The 21,594-nt window shown below is 51.2% G+C and overlaps 1 protein-coding gene across 10 annotated transcripts in view; it reads right to left on the bottom strand.

Annotated features, from left to right (window-relative positions):
* Nucleotides 1-21,594, bottom strand: part of CHST15 (carbohydrate sulfotransferase 15) — a 74,413-nt gene that overhangs the window by 43,173 nt on the left and 9,646 nt on the right. For 2 of the 10 annotated variants that reach the window (XM_072804982.1, XM_072804988.1), the window contains exon 2: nucleotides 4,003-4,112. The exons of 5 other annotated variants lie outside the window; for them this stretch is intronic. The gene's annotated coding sequence lies outside the window, so the exon portion shown is untranslated. Of the gene's footprint in view, nucleotides 1-4,002; nucleotides 4,113-16,513; nucleotides 16,641-19,182; nucleotides 19,474-21,594 lie in introns of those variants that run through there. 3 more of the 10 variants (XM_072804980.1, XM_072804985.1, XM_072804979.1) reach the window with 2 other exon arrangements.

The following is a 21,594-nucleotide window of genomic DNA, read 5'->3' as shown; positions in this document are numbered from 1 at the left end:
GGAGCAGAGGCAGGAGAAAATTTCAGGCAGATTCTGTGCTGAGAGCAGAACCCAATACGGAACTCGATCTCAAAACCCTGAGATCATGACCTGAACCAAAATCACGAGTCAGACCTCAACCAGCTGAACCACCCAGGTGCCCCAATGTGAGTTCCCCTCTGGATGGCAACTTTCTGGGGTCAGCACTGGGACCCCCGTGTTACATGTGGGAGACTGAGGCACACCTGGGGTGAACACATACCCAGAGAACCAAAATGCAACTGCAGGCCTGTTTGGCTGCAAAGCCATGAGCTCTGTCCCGTAGCACACCACCATGGAAGACAGCGGCTCTGGGAGAAACCCACTCAGAAGTTGAGGCTCCCGGGGCAGCAAGAGGTGCTGCTGCAGTTCCGTGACTCTCCCTGTAAGCTCTACAATGGCAGGGTTGGTGACACTCAGCCCTGAATTCAAATCAGTGCAGGCACTAGATCTCCCACACAAGCTTCAATATCTACTGTGCCTAGCACCAGGTGGTACTCACTACATCTTTTTTTTTTTTTTTAATTAATTAATGAGTAAAGAGGTAAACTTCCAGCAGATAATCCATAACAGGGCTTTGGCCACTTATGACAACGATAAAAGTGACAAGAGCTAAAATTTATTAGGGCTTCCTTATGCCCAGACACCAGGCTGGGACTTTGGGGATTATCTTGTTTACGCATCATGACAATCTAAAGAGGACAGCACAATTAGCATTTCCACTTCAGATGGGAAAATTGTGGCTCAGAGAATTTGATGTCCTACCCCTCCTCCTCCATATGACTCAGAGAGTCATAGAGTCTCTCTATGAGAGAGAGCTGGGGATCCTGGGAATCAGTAGGCCTGGGCGGAGCACCTGCCGTGCCCCTTAACCAGCTGCGTGACTGGATGCAAACCCCGGCACCACTCAGACCCCTCAACGTCTTCTTCCGGAAGCAGACACATCACAACAGTCCAGTGATCTCAGGAACCCAGGTACATGATGTATTCTGTTACGATTCTTTTCGCACGCTTTCAGGGTTTCCAACACCTGTCACGACAAACCTTAACTGACAGGAAAAAGGGACACGATGTGGGTCGATGGGGTTATTATAGCTCTTGTGCAGCGAGACTGCGAAGAAGAGAGGCAGATTCTAGTTGCCTTTCAACAATGTTCCCCTAACACAAACAGGAAAATGAATACAAAGCAGCAGCAGCTCCCAGGATAAGGCACAGAGATGACATCTCAGGGCCATAAGGAGCAGGGTGGCTCTCCCCAGGCGGAGTCCCCAGAACCCTCCCACCTGCTTGGACAGGAATTCAGGAAGAGTGGAAGGCCGTGGAAGAGCAGAGGAAGCCCAACCCAGATGTCCTTCAGTTCAGAAGAAGAGAGGTCTTGCATAGACATAGCTCACATGCTCAGAACCAAGTGCGAATAATGATCTTGCAGATGTACAGCGGCACCCTTCAATGAATAAATTAAGGGCAGCACAATTGAATGGGGAGCAGCTGCGTACTCCCCACCAGATGGCTTTGCTGATCTGAATAGTTTTAAACATTGTTTTATTTCCAAAGATAAGCAAAATAAGAATCTGGTTAACCCTTGAATAAGAAGAACCTCCTAAAAACACTTCTTCAGAATTTATTTCTTTTTGATGGCAAGAGTGAACAATATGACTGAATCTCAACGTTCGCAGGAGGGTTTTAGAACAAGGTGAAGTGAGATTTCTCCAGGTTGCTGTCTGCAGGCAATGGACATTCACTATCTGCCCACAGGCCTGGCCTTTACTAGGTGTGGCAAGAGGCAAGGACCACTCCAGCACCAACCCAGCTTGGGTGTAGAGACCCCAGGGGCGTGGGCAGGTGCACCAGCCCCCAGGAATATCGGGACCTATGCCAACCCCCCCCAGGGGAGTGGGCAGGTGCACCAGCCCCCAAGAATATCGGAGGCTATGTCGGCCCCCCCCCCGGGGCATGGGGAGATGCACCAGCCCCCAGGAATATTGGGGGCTATGCCAGCCCCCCAGGGGTGTGGGCAGGTGCACCAGCTGCCAGGAACATCAGGGGCTATGCCAACCCCCCTAGGGGTGTCGGCAGGTGCACCAGCCCCCAGGAATCTCAGGGGCTATGCCAACCCCCCTAGGGGTGTAGGGAGATGTACCAGCCCCCAGGAATATTGGGGGCTATGCCAACCTCCCCAGGGGCATGGGGAGATGCACCAGCCTCCAGGAATATCGGGGGCCATGCCGGCCCCCCAGTGGCATGAGGAGGTGCTCCAGCCCCCAGGTATGTGGGTAGGTATGCCAGTGCTCCAGGGGCGTGGGAGGTGCGCCAAGGGCTGCAGGGAGCTACAAGACAATTTGAAGCTTCCATGTTCAAATATTCAAACATTTCAAACATTACCAACATTGTTCTTAAGTGAAGTTAAGCTCAGATCTGTCACTAAATGACACAAAATGTGCCCATCAGAATTGCAGCTTGCCCCAGTGGGTGCTGGAGGTGAGTTTGCTGTAGGGCAGCGGGTGGAGAACCCACAGGAACCCAGCACCTGTTCTGTGCCAGGCACCGGGCTGCCTCCTGTCCACCTCGAAGATGAGGCCAAGCTAAAGGTACTGTCTCATTCTGCAATTGCCCCCTTCTGCAGGTAAGAAAATGGACACTGAGCAGTGGAGCCTCTTGTCCTAAATCACACAGCTCGTAAGACGCAGAGCTGGATTTAAACACGAACTGAAGCCCAAACTGCCCATCCCTGTGGGGAGGGGGGGCCCACAGGCGCACACGCCAGCCGTGGAGGTGGGCAGCCGGAGGGATATGCTCTCCACTTACACTTCTCCATCTGACTTCCGAGTCCACTTACACAGGGCAAGTATCCCTTTCATCACCACAAAGACAGTAAAGGGGAAGTAGCAGTAATAGATATTGAATAAAACAGCATGACAAGTGGGCAGTGGACAGGGTCAAGGCCCCCAGGACAGGAGTGCTCATCTCTGAGCCTCAGTTTCCCCTTCTGTGAGAAATGAGTGCACTCTTGTCCCAGTCCCTGGCTCAGGTGGCTGGGGCTGAGGGGGTGGCACCAAGGCCACAGCACCCCTCAAGACAGGGTTTGGCAGCACTAAAGGGCTTTGTGCAAAGTACAAACATGAGATGGAAGCCTCAATTCATCCCCTTAGTTCTCAAGTTGCTTTTGCATTGATAGCATCTTCCCACCGGACGTACTATAACCTTTAACTGTCATTTAAAAAAAATCCCATTCCCGTTTCACTAGGAATGCTGTGCCTGGGAGTGCGCCCTGCCTTCCCTGCCACTGCTACGGAAACCCTGGAGGGCGTGCTCATTGATAACCACGTGCACCCACTGCCCAAGAGGGCACCAAGGGGCCCTGAGCACAAGAGGCCCCTGGAGGACACCTTGTGCTGTTCACTGATGCCAAATGAGGCTCTGACGCTGATGACCTGGGATCAAGCATCAGATGGGTACACGGGCACAGAACGGGCATGTTGCTCTCGTGGAAGGAGGAATGTGGTGGCAGAGAAAAAAGAAAACCAAAGTGAGAAGTATGTGAACACACACACATGCCCATCTGGTCGCTGTGTGCCCGTCTGCTCATCTGCAAAATGGAGACCAGGCTACACCTGCCACAGAGCCACAGGCATCAAGTGGGATGATCCACTCGAGGTGCTTGGATGCCGGCCGCTGGCGCCAAGCACCAATAATTGGCAAGTGGACCTCCATCCTCATGTCTCCTCCTTCTCCCCCTCCCACCACTGCTGCGAGGGTCTCAGCTCTGCAGGAGGGCTGCCCACCCGCTGTATGAAGACCCAGCCAAGTCTGGCTGCGAGGCAGGAAGGAGGAAAGCTGCAGAGGCTTCAAATGGGCCAGGTCTGGAGAAACGGAAATAGGCCAGTGGAGGAAGCCCTCGGTGGTGAGGACGTGGGGACGAAGACGCCAATGCCACCAGGACACCCGGAGCCAAGCGCTGCTTCGTGGATGGAAGGAGAGACCCACCAGAGGAATGAAGTTACACGGTGGTGGTTTCGAAGCCTCCTTTACACATTTTAGAAAACAGGCTCAGTGTCTGATAACCTCACTCAACTCTGGCATCCACAGTCACAACTCTGTAAAAGAAACAGGTCAAGCAAGGGTTATTTATAGACGAGACGAGTTATCCCCCCAGACATTGACCGTGGATATGCCCAGGCGACGGCAAAGGAGTCCTCTTCTCCATTAAGTGGAGACACTCGAAGTGTTTAGTGGCCCATACTTTCCAAAAAGCCTGAGTTTCCATACTTGAAGCCGGAGAGGTGAACATTTGATAAGTTTTATAGGAAAGGTTACGTTCTCCAAGAATACCTCCGTTTCTCTCAAGCCACATCTCTGCCCGTCTCGAGGATGAAGGGGGGGGCGGGGGGTGCAAGCCCAGGAGACAAAGCCTCTTTCTCAGCACAGGTAGGGATAGCAGAGTGGAGGACTAGGAGCAGCTACACAGCACATGAAATCAGACAGCTTAGCTGCAAGATCCTCCGTTCTGCGTAAACAAAGCAACCTCTTCAAATTAACCACAGAAAAGTGGAATCTTTTTCATAAAGATCTGGAAAGCCTTCAGGCATCATTATGAAGGTCAGGACTTATGTGCACAGAGCTCAAAAAAAAAAAAAGTCTCAACTCTTAAAAAAAAATTTTTTTTTTTTAATTTTTAAAAAAGTCCTTGCGGCTGACTTCCTATCAAGAACCGCTCTGGTCTCTGTTTCTGCAAAATAAATATTTGGCTACAGTGTACAGTTGTTGAGACCCAAAGTCGGCTCACAGGCAGTAAGAATTTCTCTCGACATAACCCGAGTGCGTACGTGCTGCCTCCCCATCCTTCCAAAGGCCCGGCAGAGGCTGTGGGAGCAAAAACCGAGCACTGGACCTAGACAGGAGTGTGTGGTGAGCGGAGCAGGAACACAGAAGCTTGGGGGCACCTGCGGCCCAGAGTCCCCAGCAGATCCCGAAGCACTGCACCCACCGTCTGACTTTGGGCAGACCACCTCACCTCTGAGCCGCCGGGCAGAGGACATTATCTACTCTCCCACCGTACTCCAGGAAGGTTAAAGGAGAAACAGAGGCCCTGGGTGCCCCCTCTGCCCCACTACCATCCATCCCACTGCCCACCCCCCCATTCCCTGGCCATCTGCCATCTTCTCCAACACCACCGGCCTGCTTGGCCCATGAACTCCTGTCACCCTTCTGATGTCAGCCAAGGCCCCCCAACCCCAAGCCCCAGACCAAGTCGGACCCCACACTCATCTGTCCAACCCTTCCCATCTCTGTGTGTGTTTCCTGGACTGGCCCCCGCCCTGACCACTGTCCTGTGAGCTCCACGGCAGCAAGAGTGTCTCTTCTACTCACACTTAACCACCTCTTCGTAAAGGGAGAAAATCAGAGAGGCAGGCGGGAGGCAGGCAACAACACATATAAAAATACAGCACGTTGCAAACAGAGAATTCCCAATAAATGCGGGGGGGGGGGGGAAGGGATGGTATTTAAAAGAGAACTTAAAATCCTGCCATGCTGAAATCCTGCGTCTCTAGGATTAATCCTTCCGTCACCGAAAACCCACCTCCTGGTGTCTCCAGGGCCTGCACCAGCTTCCAGCCTGGGGCCGTGTGCTGGCCCCAGGGTCCCGACCCCTGCGAGGGCCCCCCCACCGCCCCAGGTGTGCAGGGGCCTGTGACAGCACCTCATTCCCGCCAATGTCACCCCTCTTCTAAATTAGCTTTCGTACTTAAGAAGACACAAAATGCTATGTCTTCATAAATTATAGGATTCTTATCTGCGGCCAGAGGTTTGCTTCTTCCGTTCTGTGTTTACCCATCTTCAGCTCTGATGACACCCCCTGCCCCGTCTCAAGCATGTTTCCGAACGCACTGGGACGCCCCCACTTCTCGGCACTCGATGCCACAAACCCCAGGACTGAGTCCCAAACAAAAGGGAAATGAAAAACCCCTCCGCCTTTCGGATCGTTTTCGTTTCCTTCCTGTAAAGGCTCTGGAAACATTTCAAAGACGCCAAGTTCGGAGAGTGCACCAAAAACCCAAATTGCCTCTCCCTGCCCTCCTCGCTTTCTCTCTCTTCTCCTTCTGCGGCCCACCTGCTCCTGTCCCCACTTCTCTACTTCAGGAGGGAGAAAACACCAATTCCCCCTAAAATCCAATGCGTGCCTCGATTTAATTAATTTGAGGGATTTCCTGGGGTCCACGGGTGGGGGGAGTCCGCCACAGGGCTCAGGGCTGGGGCGGGCAGGGTGGCCAGCGTGGCCCAGTCGCTTCCCGGCCCCCCCAGTTCACACAAACCAGGGCTCGAACCCTGGGCGCTCCTGCACCACCGCCGCCAGGACACGTCTGGCCCAGCTTCTGCGTCTGTTCCCAGGCCCTCCCCACGCTCCCCTCCCACGCCGGCGGGAAGAAACGCCTCGACGCTGTCACATGGCGATGGGGGCTCATCCTTTTTCTAAATGTTCCTCCACCGGGATGACTTTCACTTTCTGATGACAGTTACGACCCGGCTGGACCGTCCTTGGCCGACTCAGTGTTTCTGAGGTTTTCACACCCTTTCTGCAGTCGTAAAACCTGAAGCAAAAGTGAACGATTGGGAACAAATCCCCAAGATGCTAGAAGTGGCCAAAAGCATTCACTGAACACAATCTGGAAAAGAGATGGAGCCGTTTCGGCTTGGTCAGGGCAGCACCCCTGCCTGGACGGCTGGCCACCTCCCTGGGGACCCTGCGGGGCCTTCTGGCCACAGAACCTGCGTCGGCACACACCTCGGCTTCGGCCTCCTGCTCTGGCCCCATCCGCCCCCGCCCCCCCTTGGGTCTGACCAGCCCCCCCGCCACAAACGGGTTTTGCAGATGGAGCAGAGGAGCTGTTTGCAAATCCCAGAGTAACCGGCTGGCCTCAGAGCATCGCCGGGCATGCAGGCCCCCAGCCTGGGCGATGCGACAGCAGCCTCCAGACGCCACATTCTGCACTCATACCGGAGGATGCGGTAATGTGCCAAGACTCCTGCGAGCAGCATGCTTCCATCCTCCTTAAAATCCTCTCGGGGGATTTCAAAGAAGAAAATAAGAACGTTGTTCAAAGGTAGCATGAAGCTCTTACATACCTATCTTTCATGGATATTTTCTGGCCAGTAATTTCCATTCACATCAATGAAACTGTGGCATCTCGTTCAGACCCACCTGCTTCGTCACCACGGTTAGGCCTTGAGGAGAGAGGCAGAAGAGAGCCGGCGTCTGTCCTGCCCTCCTAACCCCTGCCATCCCGTTGGGTACGGAAGCCTCCAGAACAGAACCACACACCTGGGAGATCACCCAGTTTCAAGCTCTCATTTCACAAGGAGACGTCAATCTGCCCAAAACCTGAACTGGCTTTCAAGTCTGATGAGCAGGGGAGTTGGAGGATGTTATGTTGGGGGCAATTAAGCTCTTAACTGGAAGCCTAAGGAGCCAGGAATTTTAGGAAACAAAGTTAGAGATAGGTAAATATCCAAATTCCCCAAGTAGAGATGGATTTTCAAATTGCATGAAAAGTTGCGTCTAAACACCTAAAATAGAAGCAGCTATCCAGATACTTCGTGTCAAAGCTCCCCCAACGTTTGCCTGAGTTATTGAAACAATGGAAACAAAAAATGAGCATCCGGCTCACTCCGGGAGTCACTGTCTCCAGGTCTCACCTGCTTGCGAGGTCACAGGCAGAGCCGGGGAGCGGGGAGAGAGGGGTCTCCATGGGGGAGGGGTTCCACATGCCAACCGCTCAGGAGTGGGGTGGTGGCTACGAACATGGGGGTCATCCCACCAGCTGGGGCTCTTATTCTGGCTCCAAGGCCTGACCCCAAGCCCACATGAGTTCCCCATCTGAGAACTGGGGATGATGATGAGGATGTCTAGTCTAAGCAAACTGAAAGGAGGATGGATAATCCACGGACAGTGATGGGGAAGGAGCCTGGCACCCCCTAAGTGCTTGAATAGACAGCAGCCATCCCAATCACGCTTACCCTCACCATTACTATTACTCCCATTCCTGTTATTATTTCTGCTCTTTGGGTCTGTGTTTTGCTGACACGTCAGGTAGTTCTCTGGTCTGGTCTGTCTCCCTCGGCTCCGTGTTTCATTCTGGCCTCTTCTAGAAGGCTGGCTTGCCAGAATGCATCAGAAATGAATTACTTTGCTTACTGTCTGTTGCAACAACTGATCCTTCGTATTCTAATCCAGAGAAAGAAGATCAAAACACATACATTTTCATGTCTTCTAAGTCAGTTTAAAAAGAACTGCTGTGCTCTTATAAAAAAAAAAAAAATCCTGCTTTCCTATCAATGCTTTGATAGCCTTAAACACACACAAGCGCACGCACACAAACACAGAGAGAGAGAGAGAGAGAGAGAGCCAGAAAGACCAAGGAAACAGTTCTTTTAAAAATAATGGGCAGCCCGGGTGGCTCCACTGTTTAGTGCCGCTTTCAGCTCAGGGCCTGATCCTGGGGACCCGGGATTGAGTCCCACATCAGGCTCCCTGCATGAGGTCTGCTTCTCCCTCTGCCTGTGTCTCTGTCTCTCTCTCTGTCTCTGTCTCTCTCTCTGTGTGCGTTTGTGTCTCACAAATAAATAAATACAATCTTTAAAAAATAAATTAATTAAATAAAATAAAAATAAGACCTTGGGAATAACTGCAAAGTGTTCCATTTTGACTAAAAAAAAAAAAAAACAAATACAAGTGATTAAAACAGGATCATTTTTATCCTAGAATGGTAGGTTTGATTTTGGGCCTCAAGCCCACAAAGAAAGCATTAGCAGGGAGATAATCCAAGCTAGGAAGAAAGTATCCAAACAGGTTCGAGCAAGCCCCTCTCTGGGCTAAGCTGCAGTCAGGCTTAAGTGGGACACGGCCAGTCAGGGTGGGGACTCCGCCTCTCAGAGGTGGGGAGGCAGCCCGTCCCTGCACAGACATCCAGCTCAGCATCGTGCCCCAGAGGCCTCTCCCTCGGGGGCTCCCAGGCTGAGTTTCACCCCACAAACTCCCCACAAGCCGAAATCTCATGTGACTGCCCACATCCCTTAAAACTCCCAAATGCAGGAAGAACTGGGGTCACAGACAAATCCCACCAGCTCGGCAACCATACAAATCAATGCCACACAGACCATATGTACAACCAGGTGACGCAGGAGTCTAGTAAGGTTCAAGCTCGTCCCTGGAATGGATGACAAAGGGCGGAGACTGTGTGAACCATGTAACATGGCATGAGTTACAGGGTCTGGGCCTCAGGAAGCTGCTGCCAGGGGGACCCAAGGTCCCCTGGCAAGTCACCTGGTGCCTGACCCCTCATGCTGTGATGTCACTGTCAAGGTCAACCAGTACAGAAGGAGAAACTCAAACACGCAGTGGGCAGGGCCTATGGCCTGGTAATAGCTGAAGAGGGCGGGGTATTTACTGGAAAGTTTATAATTTCAGGTGTAGAAATTCGAGTCACTAACTTTAAACGGCCAAGCAGAGGACCGATGAGCCAGGCTCCAAGTCATCCGTGAGCTCCCACTGGGGGACACCTGAGACAGAGGCCAGCCGGCCTGTCCCTGCTGAACCAGACCCCGACCCTTCCCTCAGAGAGGCACGGATTTCCCTCACTCTGCTTCCCCACATACATGGGACTCTTCCAAATTTGGACACATGGTCCCACCTGTTTCCTGGGACGACAAGAGAATACTGATGTGGCCCAGGGCGCTGTCAGGAGCAAACGGCCGAGGAAGGTCAAGGGGACAAAGAGAACACTGCACAGGTGGGAAGTTTTCTCTTTCAATGTGTAATGTTTTGGTGGCGTCCAAGGAACAGTTTTTGGAAGGAAATAGAATCCCCTGCACTTAGAGTTTTAGAATAAGGTGCAATGTTGGTCTGAGTCTCCTACCCACTCACAAACCAGAGCCCCCAAGCCCACCCACTGGGGTTTAACTTCAAGGAGGCCAGTCCCTCACCCCCAAGGGCCATAATCTGTCTTCAGACAGCATGTCCCCAATTTTTTAAATTTATTTTTTAATATATTTTACTTAAATTCAATTTGCCAACATATAATACCCAATACTCATCCCATCAGGTGCCCTCCTTAATGCCCGTCACCCAGTCAACCCATCCCCCACCCACCTCCCCTTCCACAACCTTTGATTGTTTCCCAGAGTTAGGAGTCGTTCACGGTTTGTCTCCCTCTCTAATTTTTCCCCACTCAGTTTACCCCCTTCTCTTATGGTCCCTTGCACTATTTCTTATATTCCCCGTATGAGTGAAACCATGTGATGATTGTCTTTCTCCAACTGACTTTTCTCACTCAGCATCATACCCTCCAGTTCCATCCACGTTGACGTAAATTGTAGATATTCATCTTTTCTGATGGCTGGGTAATATTTCATTGTATATATTGACCACAGGTGCCACATATATTGACCTTTATCCGTTTATCTGTCGAAGGACATCTTGGCTCCTTCCACAGTTTGGCTATTGAGGGCATTCAGCATGCCCCAAATTAACCCATTCAACAAAGTCCACAAAACCCCACTGTGGTGTCAGGCCAAGGGCACAGCAGTGAACCAAACAAGGCCTGTGCGGTGGGCTCGCAGGCCCGGTGGTGGAGGCATCCAGAACCCCACAGATGGGCTAAGTGTGGGGGTTAGTGAGAGCTGCTGCACCACAGTATCTGCTGGCACTCGGGTGAGCTCTTCTGAGCACCACAGACCGCCACACCTGCACGGGACTCGTCCAGGGGGCTCCCACTCCCCTCCAGAAACACAGGGGCCGAGGCCACGCAGAAACGAAATCGGCTTCACTTTCTGGGATACGTTTCTGCAGCTTAGCTTTCTATCTCCCTGGAGTGGGGCATCCGAGCAAAGCTCATTTCCAAAGGCAGCCCCAGGAGAGACGTAGGAAGGGCAGGAAGGGCAGGGCACTGGGGCGGTGCACCGATGGCGTTCCCCTCCTCTGGATGAGGTACCCTTGAGGCCAGGTGTAGGGCCGGATGTGTGATCAGCCCCAAACCCCACTTCTAGGTGAGCAAAACAACAGGAGACAGCAGGCAGCCGTCACCTCCTCCCGTTACCTGGCACAACTCCCAGCACGGAAGGAGAAGCCTCAGAGCAGCACGCCCCACAGAGAGAGAGCATGGGCCCCACAGCCAAGCTTAAACGTTCCAGATCAAGTTCATTCTCACCTCTCTTAGTCACCCAGACCTATCCACAATAGAATCCTTTCAGCACGTATCAGCACCAGAGTAATCAGTGGAATTGCTTGCGTTCATCCAGAAAGAAAGTTAGAGCGCGTGGCGCTAAGTTTCTGCCCCATAAGAAAGCAAGAGAGAGGCAAAGGGCACGCAGGCAGTTTGACACGGCGCGGACGCCCCAGCGCCATCCAGCCCTGTCGCCTCGATGAAGGCAAATGTCCTCCCATCGGATGGACACCTGTTTCCTTCCAGAGGCGCCAAACCAAAGCCGCCTCTGCTTGTGCATCTCAGAGTGACTAACAGAGCTCATAACCTCTTTGGCTTATTTTCTGACCCAGCTCGCAGTCAGACGGCTAATGACCTCCAGCTGCCAGGTCCTAAGGGCTCCTCCGGGGTGGACGTGGCCAGGAGGCCGCACCGGGGCCTGCTCAGCTCGGCGGCCCAGCCAGGCACGTGGCAGGGGTGAGGTGTGCGGGGCGGGCTGGCTCACGTGTTCTTTCAGCCTCCTCTCGTAGGAGACTTTCTGGGGCAGAGGCTGCATCAACAGCAGGCCCAAGGCTCCCTGCCCCACCGCCAGGAAAGGGAACTCGCCGCTGGGTCCCTGGTCTCCCACTGTGCGGCCAAGAGGACCCGCACCCCCAGGGAGGGAGACACGGAGTCCTCACCTGGGCCTTAGACGGTTCCTCTCTGCAAGCTGCTTCCAGAGAATTTCTCAATCTCCCAATGGAGAAAGAGGATGGAGGTCCCAGGAACCCTGTCCCTGGAGGAAGCCCAGGTCCCCTGAAGGCAGAAGGCAGGAGGTGCTAGGCAGTGTGGGCCACCCTGACCGCAGGGACGCAATGCTGGGGGTCGGGGCGGCCGCGCCTGGAGTGGTGGCTCTCTCCAGGAACCCAGTCTCCAGGAACAAAGACTCCACACTCTCTGAACATCACAGACAGAACCACAGGTCCCAGCACCTCACTGGGGTTTGTGACCAGGACTCTCCTCTCGCTTAGCCAGCAGCTGCAGACTGCCCCTCCAGAGGCCTGCTGGGGCCTTTCCCTCCCTCCCCCCGGGCCCAGAGCTTCCTTCTGCCCACCCTCCGCCAGCCTTGTCCATCATGACCTCAGAGTCCCCGACAGCCCCTGTACCCCGGGCTAGAAGGCTCGATGCATCAGCCAGCATGCTTGTGCACCACTCCCACCCCTAAGGTCTCCCCTGCGACACACTCATCACCACTGCAATTAAACGATCATTTGACTAAGTGCTTATGTCTAGTCCGTCCACTAGACTCTAAGCTCCAAGTCTGCAGGGCCCCGACACGTCCTACCCACCGATTCCCCAGCAGCCAGCGTTTACTTCCTTGCCTGTGTCCTTCTGTGGGTTAGAGCTCACGGACTGGGAACACCAAGGCATCCCCAACACCTGGCTGTCCATAAACATTATTTCTCTCCCACCCTCACATCTCCTACATCACAGCTGTGGAGCAAGTCCTAGGACCAAATCTCAGCCCAGCCACTCCCAGCTGGCTGACCCCAGGCAAGTGACTGACCTCCTCTGTGCTTGATCTGCCTGTCTGCGAAACAAATATCACATCATCTACCTCTCGGGGCCAAAGGGGAGATTAACTGAGTTACGTGAGGTACTAACCATGAGGTCTCCAACAAGACAATAGGATTTTCTTCTATCTTTATCATTTCCTTCTATTTAGGGCCACTGTCCAGGAATGCTGGCTCACAGGCCCAATGGGAACCTAGTGTCTGGTTCATTGGTCCATTAACAGGTCCTACTAAGTGTGGCTGTGCTAAGTGTGGCACGGGGCACAGCAGGTAGACCAAACAAGGTCCCTGACCCTGTGGAGGTTCTGGGGTTTGCAGAGAAGAGAGATTATTCTAGCACATTCATCTTTTCATGTCTCTCTCTGTCTGTCTGTCTGTTTCTCTCTCTCTCATTTTTCACTTGTGCATTGATATTTTCTTCCCCAGTAGCTTTAAACCAGAAGTATTATTTAAGTTATCTCAGACTCCCACACCAGGTAATAAAAATATAGTGGGCTTTTCTCCTATTATTTTTCTTTTCAAAATAAAAAACAATGACCATGGATGTCTTACCAGGGAAATGAAAGAAAACCAGCTTCTGCTTGCAAACGAAGATGCTAAGCCCGTTATTTACTGAAAAAGTTATGCACTGGCCAAGTGCTCCCTTGAAAGGGAGGAGCTGAACCCAGACCAGCAGGTGCAACACAGGGTGTCGGGCCCGAGGGCGGGATTCCCGCCTTGCTACCTCTCCCCAGCCAGGAGGCAGAGAAGACCCTTCCTTCTTCTCTCCTGGAGCTCACAGGCCCATTCAGACCCATCACCCTGTAACAACGAAGGACAGCACAGCTCCTGCTGCTCCGAGCTCACGTCTCCAATGACCTCTGTCCAAACCAAGGACAAAAGGAGGAAAACCCAACACACAGTAACTCCCCCGAGACGAAGCTCCGAAGAGCCGACCTGGGCAGCTGTCCACGAGTGTTCTGAGCCGAGCCCCGACCCCTACACTCCTTCCCCATTAAAAAAAAAAAAAAACTTTCATTCTCATCCTAGGGCCCCAGTTCAGATTCAAAACCTGCAAAGGCCAGGCTCTCCTTTGCTGGAGCCTCCCTTCTCTTTGGCAGCCGGCCCCGGATGCTGCTTTCTGCTTCTCCACTGGCTCCTAAGAGAAAAAGGCACCCACTGAGCGCATGCAAGTCCTGGCTGGCGGTGCTGGGCGAGAACAAAGGCTTCACACAAAGGAGAGCTGGGCCTTCCAAGGCCTGCGGCCACTCGCTCCAGAGGAGGATGCTCCAGGACCGGAGTCTCCTAGCTGAGGTGCACTGCGCCACCCCCTCTTTCATACCCCGGGAAGTGACCAGAGTAACCTACAGTGGCCCCAAAAGCCTGGACTCTCTCGGGGGGGCCTTCCACTCAGCTGGGAGGGCAGGGCCCACACGGTGAATGCCAGAGATGAAAAGCCGGGAGGGGATGGGCTGCCGCCCCTCTAGGGACTGAGACACAGGATCCATTAAGTGGCACCAGATAATCACTGTTTGTCAGCCTTTTATACCGTGCAGTGAAAAATCACCAGGATTTTAGCTTTAGACTCACACACGCGCGCACACACACACACACACAATCTAGAAGGGTTTCACATTCAGGGTTTCTCTTCTGTAAGCTGAGCTCTCTGACCACGAGTTTCCTTGGAGGATTTGTGCCCTGGGCTTGTCCATTCTGAAGAGCACAGTGGTAGATTTTTCCAGATTCCTAACACTTGGCACCCAAGAAAAACACAGGAAATCCCACCAGCAGACCAGGACAATCGCTCCACGAACCAACTCAGTTCAGCAAATCTCGCCGGAGTGTGCCCAGGAGTCGGGCACCCCTGCGAGGCCCCACAGAGTCCACGGGGGTGATGCATCTGCAGCCCTGCCCTCCGGCTTCTCATGATTGACCCTTCACGCAAGTGAAATTCTCTGTAATCTTTCAGGAAGGGGCTCCCATTTGCATGTTGCATGGGGCCCTGTAAATTATACAGCCGCTTGCAGAGATATCTTAAGAGTTATGTAATTAGGATTAAAAGGAAAGAGAAATCATGCCCAAAGAGCTTCTCTTATTCCTGGTACACGTACCCTTGAAAGAGCAAGTACCTAGAAACGGCATTACACCTCATCACGGGTCTGAGTAGGGACCTTTCCCAGGGCACTTGGGAATCAGCATCCTGCATTCTATAAACCAGCAGCGAGGTTACCACAAGGCGTTTCCATGAGGCCATTTATCATCACTCTGATCTATAGCAGCATCTCCTCTAATGCAGCTTTGCCTGACAATTTAAACAATATGGGCCCTTTAATTTATCACACTAATGCGATTACACACTCATCCCAGAGCCCAGCACCGCGCACTCAAGTGGAGGCCCCTTCTGTGAAACTTACGGTGGAAGCTTACACTCTTCTGGCCCCTTTAAATGGGGAAATCTTTACCTTAGTTGAGCGATGGGCTCATTCCACCACCTGCAAAGAAAATGAAGCCCCTGGACAAGGGCCCTGCTCCGTCAATTTCTACAACCATCACCCAGACTGCGAGGTTTAAACGCCATTTACAAACAAGCTTAATTTTAACCTTCCTTTGTGGAGAATGCAAAATCAATTAAGTATCTGCTGATAATGCCCTCGTATCTCGTTTTGGTGGCATCTCACAATTAATGCTGCCCATGAGGCTGACAGCGAGCAGCCTCACACATGCCTTCTGGTTATTATGAGCATCACTCTGACCCACAGCTGAGCACAGGGGGTTCAGACACAGCATGCTGCATGGGGAGTTTGCATTTTTAAGAAATCGGCTTGTAGATGGTTTAATTAAAATACACCAGAGCATAATTCAATTGGAATTGAGGCTTCCATCAAACTAAATCAGGCAGCAGAGATCTTCCCAACCTTAAAAGTAGCTACTGTTTTTTCACCAGTAAAACCAACTGTACTCAGAAACTAAAGGAACATGGAAGGAAGGAAGGAAGGAAGGAAGGAAGGAAGGAAGGAAGGAAGGAAGGAAGGATGGATTGATTGAAAGGACAAGACAGATTCTCCACCAAGCCCCATTATGTTGCAGTTGAGGAAAGAGGTTCAGAGAGGTCAAGCAAGCAGCCCCAAGACACACAGCCGTCAGTGAGAACTGAGACCAGAAGGGTCAGCGCCTGAACAAGGAAGGCAGCCCTACAAGGTGAAAGCATGCAACCTCTGAAGTCAGACCACCCGGATTCAAGTCCCACTCCACCTTTCGCCAGCTGCCAGAACATGGGCACAGTGAGCTTCTCTGGCCTCAGTTTTCCCATCTGTAAGTGGGGGTGTGAAGCGTGTCTATATCAAGAGGTGCCGAGAGTAAACACAATGTAGATAAAGACCAGCACAACCACTCAAAGCCTGGACTCAAGCTTCCCGATTCCCTGTTCTGGGCTCTATCACACACTGTTCCTTAGGGCCCCTTAGATCTGAGAATCCCTCAAATCAGAGGATGCAGGCTGCCTATGTGCAGGCACCAAGGGTGATGCGCCCCGGGAGCACTGTGTAGGCGCAGAGAGGATGTAACACGCACACATCACGGATCTTCTGGTATCAGCTGACCAATAGAAACCAATTTTAACTGATGGCCAACTGGAAGAGATCCAAAGACAATCTAAAAGATAAACGACAACATTGAAGTTTATGAAATTCTAAAGTGCTGCAGATCCCTAGATTTAATAAAATTAAGTGGCAACAGAATAGGGTCTTTGGCGTAGTGACGGTATTTTACCAATGTCAATCTCCTGGTTTTGATAGTGTTCGATGGTCACACAAGAGGTTATTGTTGCAGGAAGCTGATTGAAGAGCACGCAGGAACTTGGTACTATTTTTTGCAACTTCATGTGAGTCCGAGATTCCTTCAAAATAAAAAGCTACCATAAAATTATGAGGCAGCATCTAGGAATGCCAAAAGATTAAGGGTATTCTCGGCAAGTTTTCAACACGTCAATACAGTCACAGTTTCCAGGCGGGATAGCCCCACGTGGATTTGGAAAAGGACGCTGGGTGAACATCTGGAATGATTCTAATTCAGGCTATTGGGGCGGGGGGGGGCGGAGGGAGAAACCTCTTTCTGTTATTTTTCCATTTACTAAACTCAGGGAAATTTATGTTTTGTCCAGAGTTTAAAAACCCATCACAAACAATAAAAAATGGAGCTATACATCTACTACAGCTAATGATAAACATCTATAGGAAAACTTTGCAATGTTACTTTACACCCTTAAGAAGGACCAGAGAGAGATTTAAAGTCTGAAAATAATCGATAGAGGGCAGCCCGGGTGGCTCAGCAGTTTAGCACCTGCCTTCGGTCCAGGGCATGATCCTGGAGACCTGGGATCAAGTCCCACGTCGGGCTCCCTGAATGAAGTCTGCTTCTCCCTCTGCCTGTGTCTCTATCTCTCTCTCTCTCTTTTTCTGTGTCTCTCATGAATAAATTTTAAAAAATAAAATGTTAAAAAATAGAAAGAATTGATAGAAACAATCTGTTGAGGCCCTATGATATGTCAGGTTGACCAGTGGGCCCTTGGACCTGATTCCCCACCAAAAAAGCTGTCATTAACCTGTCCTGGCATGAACTGACTACATGTTGCATGGAGCAGTCTAGGTGTGCACAAGGCCCAGAGTATCCTGCAAGAGAGGAAGTGGAAGATCTAGAGGCCGGAAGACCAAATTGGCTGATCCCATGGAGCTCATGGCTTGGCAGGACCTGGGTTGGGAAGGGAGATGATTCCAAGAAAGGGACAATGAATGGCAGGGCCCTCAAGGAGCTGTCACAAATTCAGGTCATCAGCCGTGCACTCACCTTGGGAACCTCCTGGCACTATTTCAGTCTTGTGTTGATGAACACAGTTTCAGCTGCCCACCCTAGGGCTTCGCCTTCAAGCACATGTTTACATAAAAATAACCTCTGCTCACAAGCCAAACCCTAAGTGAGAGGACAAGGAGGATGGGGTTTCTCCTGGTTTCCTGCTAGCCCTATTTCTGCAACTGCAGCAGCTGTGAGCCAGCCAGCATCAGACAAGTGTTCTTTACCCAGAGATGTACAGCGAGTGAGAAGGCCGGGCTGTAGATGATAATTTGGAGGAAGACAAAAGAATGGATGTCACCCCCCAGTGTGCTAGAAACCAGGTCCTCTGACCACCTCTCCCATCAACTGGTCCCCTCTTGGGGTCTTGGCACTTGCTGTTCCCACTGCCTGGGACTCTCTTTCAGAGCTTCAGGTGGCAATGCCTTCTTATTCAAGGATCAGCCTAGATGTCCCCTTCTTGGAAAGGCCTTCCCTGATCACCAGAGAACATTCTGTTCTCTGATATTTGTGAAACTGTCCACTGTTTGTCCCCATGAGAATATATGTTCCATGACCACAGGGACCGGTCTGTCTAGGTGCTGCTGCATTTCTACCTCAGGTGCTCACTCATTCCCAGTGTCAGGTGCTCACTCATTCCCAGTGTCAGGCACAGAGTAATTCCTCAATCGGGAGAGTGACTCTTAAGGGAAGGTAGAAAGACTGAATCAAAAGAGCTGGTTGAAGGGTCAGGCTCCCAAATGATTCTTCATGTTAATGAGGCTGAAGGATCAGGGGTAGGTCCCTTCACCTCCACAGGTCGTGGCTTCCCCAGGTATAAAGGGGCTGTGGGCAGGACAGGAAAATGAACCAGGGCACCTGTAAGACCTTTGCTGTCCCCACACTGGGGGCTAAGATTTTCAATTACCCAGTGTACTCTTGCCTTTCTTCCCTTCACCCGTGTGTCTATCTATCTGTCCATCCATCCATCTAATCATTCTTTCCTATAGGCTAGGCCCTGGAAATGTAGCCTTGAGTAGGACACACTTCCTGTCTTAGAGGGTAAGTAACGTGTCTTTAGTGGTACATGTTAAGGAAGCAACCCCTGCAGTACCAGCTAAGCGCCACGGGAGACCCCTGGGTCTCTGGCTGGGCCGCTGTGGAGATGGTGGCAGGGCAGCTCACAGGGAAGGAAAACAGACCTACAACCCCACAGAGGCAGCAGAGTGATGGAAAAGATATGATGGTCACATCCAAGGAGTCTGGTCAAGAAACCCAAAGAGAGTAACTAACCATCCAAGTCCCAACAGAGACAAAAAGGCTCGTTCCTTAGGATCACTGTGGAGACGATCTACTCCCCCGTTTGCCATGGAAGAACTCGAAATTCTCCTTAGAATAATTATAAACACTGCTAAGTCCCACCAATGGTTCTCAGCTAAAGAGCTTAACACAATGCCCGCACACGCGTCCCCACGCACACACACAGATGCCCAGGGCCCACTCCCCCAGGCCTGATGAATGACTGGAGCACATGTATTTCCTTTGAAAAGCTCCATGGGGGTTTCTGAATTCAGCACCCAACCTTAGAGCCAGTGGGTTTCCTGCAAAGTTACCTTCTCACCACAGTGTAGAGGTGCAGGACGATGTCCCTGACGACGACGTGAAAGGTATCCCTGAGGATCTTGAAGATGGACTTTCTGAAGCATCCAGAACATTCAGGCCCTAAAACACTTCTATCTACTGCATCAGAACTTCAACGGGACCTGGAACTGAGTGCGAGAAAACCTAGTCTGGTAACACAGCTCGACACTCCAGGGTGAACCCCTAGCCACACCAGCCGCCCGCGCCCCCGGAGGGGCCCCCGCTGGCCTGCGCGGGTCTGTCAATGCTCTGGCCCAGTGTAATGTTTTAAGAACAACTTCATAATGTACCCTGAAGTCACAGCCACAGCCCCTTGTTTATAGGCTCAGCCAGATCAGATAAAATTTCATTCTCTGAATTGGTTCCTAATTTAATTATTCCCCGGATAAGCGTTGGCCTCCTATTGCCGCAGGGAAAAAGAATGAGAAGGCACTGGCGCCGCACGTTCCAGTTCTGGTTTGGCAGCTGGGGGCGGATGAGCCATTCCCGGGCCTCTGTCGGGTCAGAGGGGGGGACAACAGCGGGCTTGGCAAGGTGGTCACCCATGGTCCACCCCACACCAGGCAAGAGGATGAGCTGGAGTTTAACTAAGGGTTCAGGAAGAAGGATCAGGGCAAGTGGACAGACTGAAAACCAGGATCCAGTCCTGCCTCTGTGTGGTCTCTGAGGGCCTCGGTTTCCCCAGCTACAACGTGTGGCTACACTATGATTCCCCGAAGGCCCTTCCAAGCTCTAAAAGTCAGACAATCCAGAAGGGGCACAGAAACCCATCTGAAGATTACGCCTTCCCTAGGGCCAGGGAAAAAAGTAAAAAAAGCAAATGACTCATTAAGAGCAAGTAAAGGGGCGCCTGGGTGGCTCAGTCGGTTGAGCAGTTGCCTTCTGCTCAGGCGTGATCTCAGGGTCCTGGGATCGAACCCCGCGTCCGGCTCCCTGCTCTGTGGGGGGGAGCCTGCTTCCCCCTCTCCCTCTGTCCCTTCCCCTGCTCTCTCCCTCTCTTCCTCTATCAAATAAATAAAATCTTTCAAAAAAAGAGCAAGTAAAAATGTAAACTATAACCTTAGAAATGGACATGTGTCCACACAAAAACTTGTACATGAATGTTTACAGCAACCTTATTCATAAGACATTAAAGATGGAGAAAATGCAAACGTTTATAAAAAACATAGTCTTGGAGCACCCAGGTGGCTCAGTGATTGAGCATCTGCCTTTGGCTCAGGGCGTGATCCTGGCATCCCGGGATCGAGTCCCACATCGGGCTCCCTGCATGGAGCCTGCTTCTCCCTTTGTCTATGTCTCTGCCTCTCTCTGTGTCTCTCATGAGTAAATAAATAAAATCTTTTTTAAAAAATGGTCTAACCATACAACGGAATATGATCTGCCATCAAAAGGACTTCAGTACTGAACATGCTACAACATGGTGAACTGAAACTACGATGGCAAGTGCAAGAAGCCAGTCACAAAAGACACGTGTTCCACGATTCCCGTCCTACAAAAGTCCAGAACAGAGAAACCGACAGAGCTGGAAAAGTAGATTCCTCACTGCTCAGGGCTGGGGGGCGGGGGGCTGACAGCTAACGGGTACAGGCCTTCTTTCTGAGATGATGAAATGTTCTAAAATTGAACGTGATGCTGGTTGCACATGTATCTGTAAATATACTCAAAACTACTGATTTCTATACTTTAAATGGGTGGATTTAATTTAAACGTGTGGTATGCGAACTACATCTCAATAGAGCTGTTTTTTAAAAAAAGAATAGGTTGAATGGACCAAAAAAAAAAAAAAAAGTCTGTTGCATAATTGTTAAAAATAAACCAGATGAGAACTTTGTAAGATAAATACACACACACACACACACACACGCAGGCACATGCACGCGCATACACACACCCCTCCCTCAACAGTTTTGCAGCTTCACGGCTGGTCCAAAAGGTACAGAGCTAATTTTCAGTGGGTAAATCTGCTTCTTCCATAAACCAAAAACACTGCTGACTCAAACGTGGGCAGGCCTGCATTTTTGTCTACCAATTTGTTTCAGTTTTAACAGCTGAAAGCAAATTTCCTTTCTACCACCCAAACGGCAACCAAGCTTTTAATACATCATTTCACCTAGCTTTTAATACATCATTTTTATTCTCTGAGTCAAGTTTTTCCAATGTAAAGGATCCTTGGATTTGCAACCATCAACCTGTGGGCAGGTGGGTTTTTGGGGTTTTTTGTTTTTGTTTTTGTTTTTTTGGGTTTGGTTTTTTTTTTTTGGCCCGGGAGGTGCTCCTGAGGAGGCCACATTTAGTGCCCACTCTTCTCTCATGTCTAGTTTCTCACAGTTGCGGCAATAGTGGGTATAAATAGCTTTTCAGCTAGGACGTCACAAAGGTCAGGC

The sequence above is a fragment of the Canis lupus genome, chromosome 29, assembly GCF_048164855.1.
Source record: "Canis lupus baileyi chromosome 29, mCanLup2.hap1, whole genome shotgun sequence".
NCBI classification, from domain to species: domain Eukaryota; kingdom Metazoa; phylum Chordata; class Mammalia; order Carnivora; family Canidae; genus Canis; species Canis lupus.
This window is presented reverse-complemented; position numbering and strand designations above follow the sequence as displayed.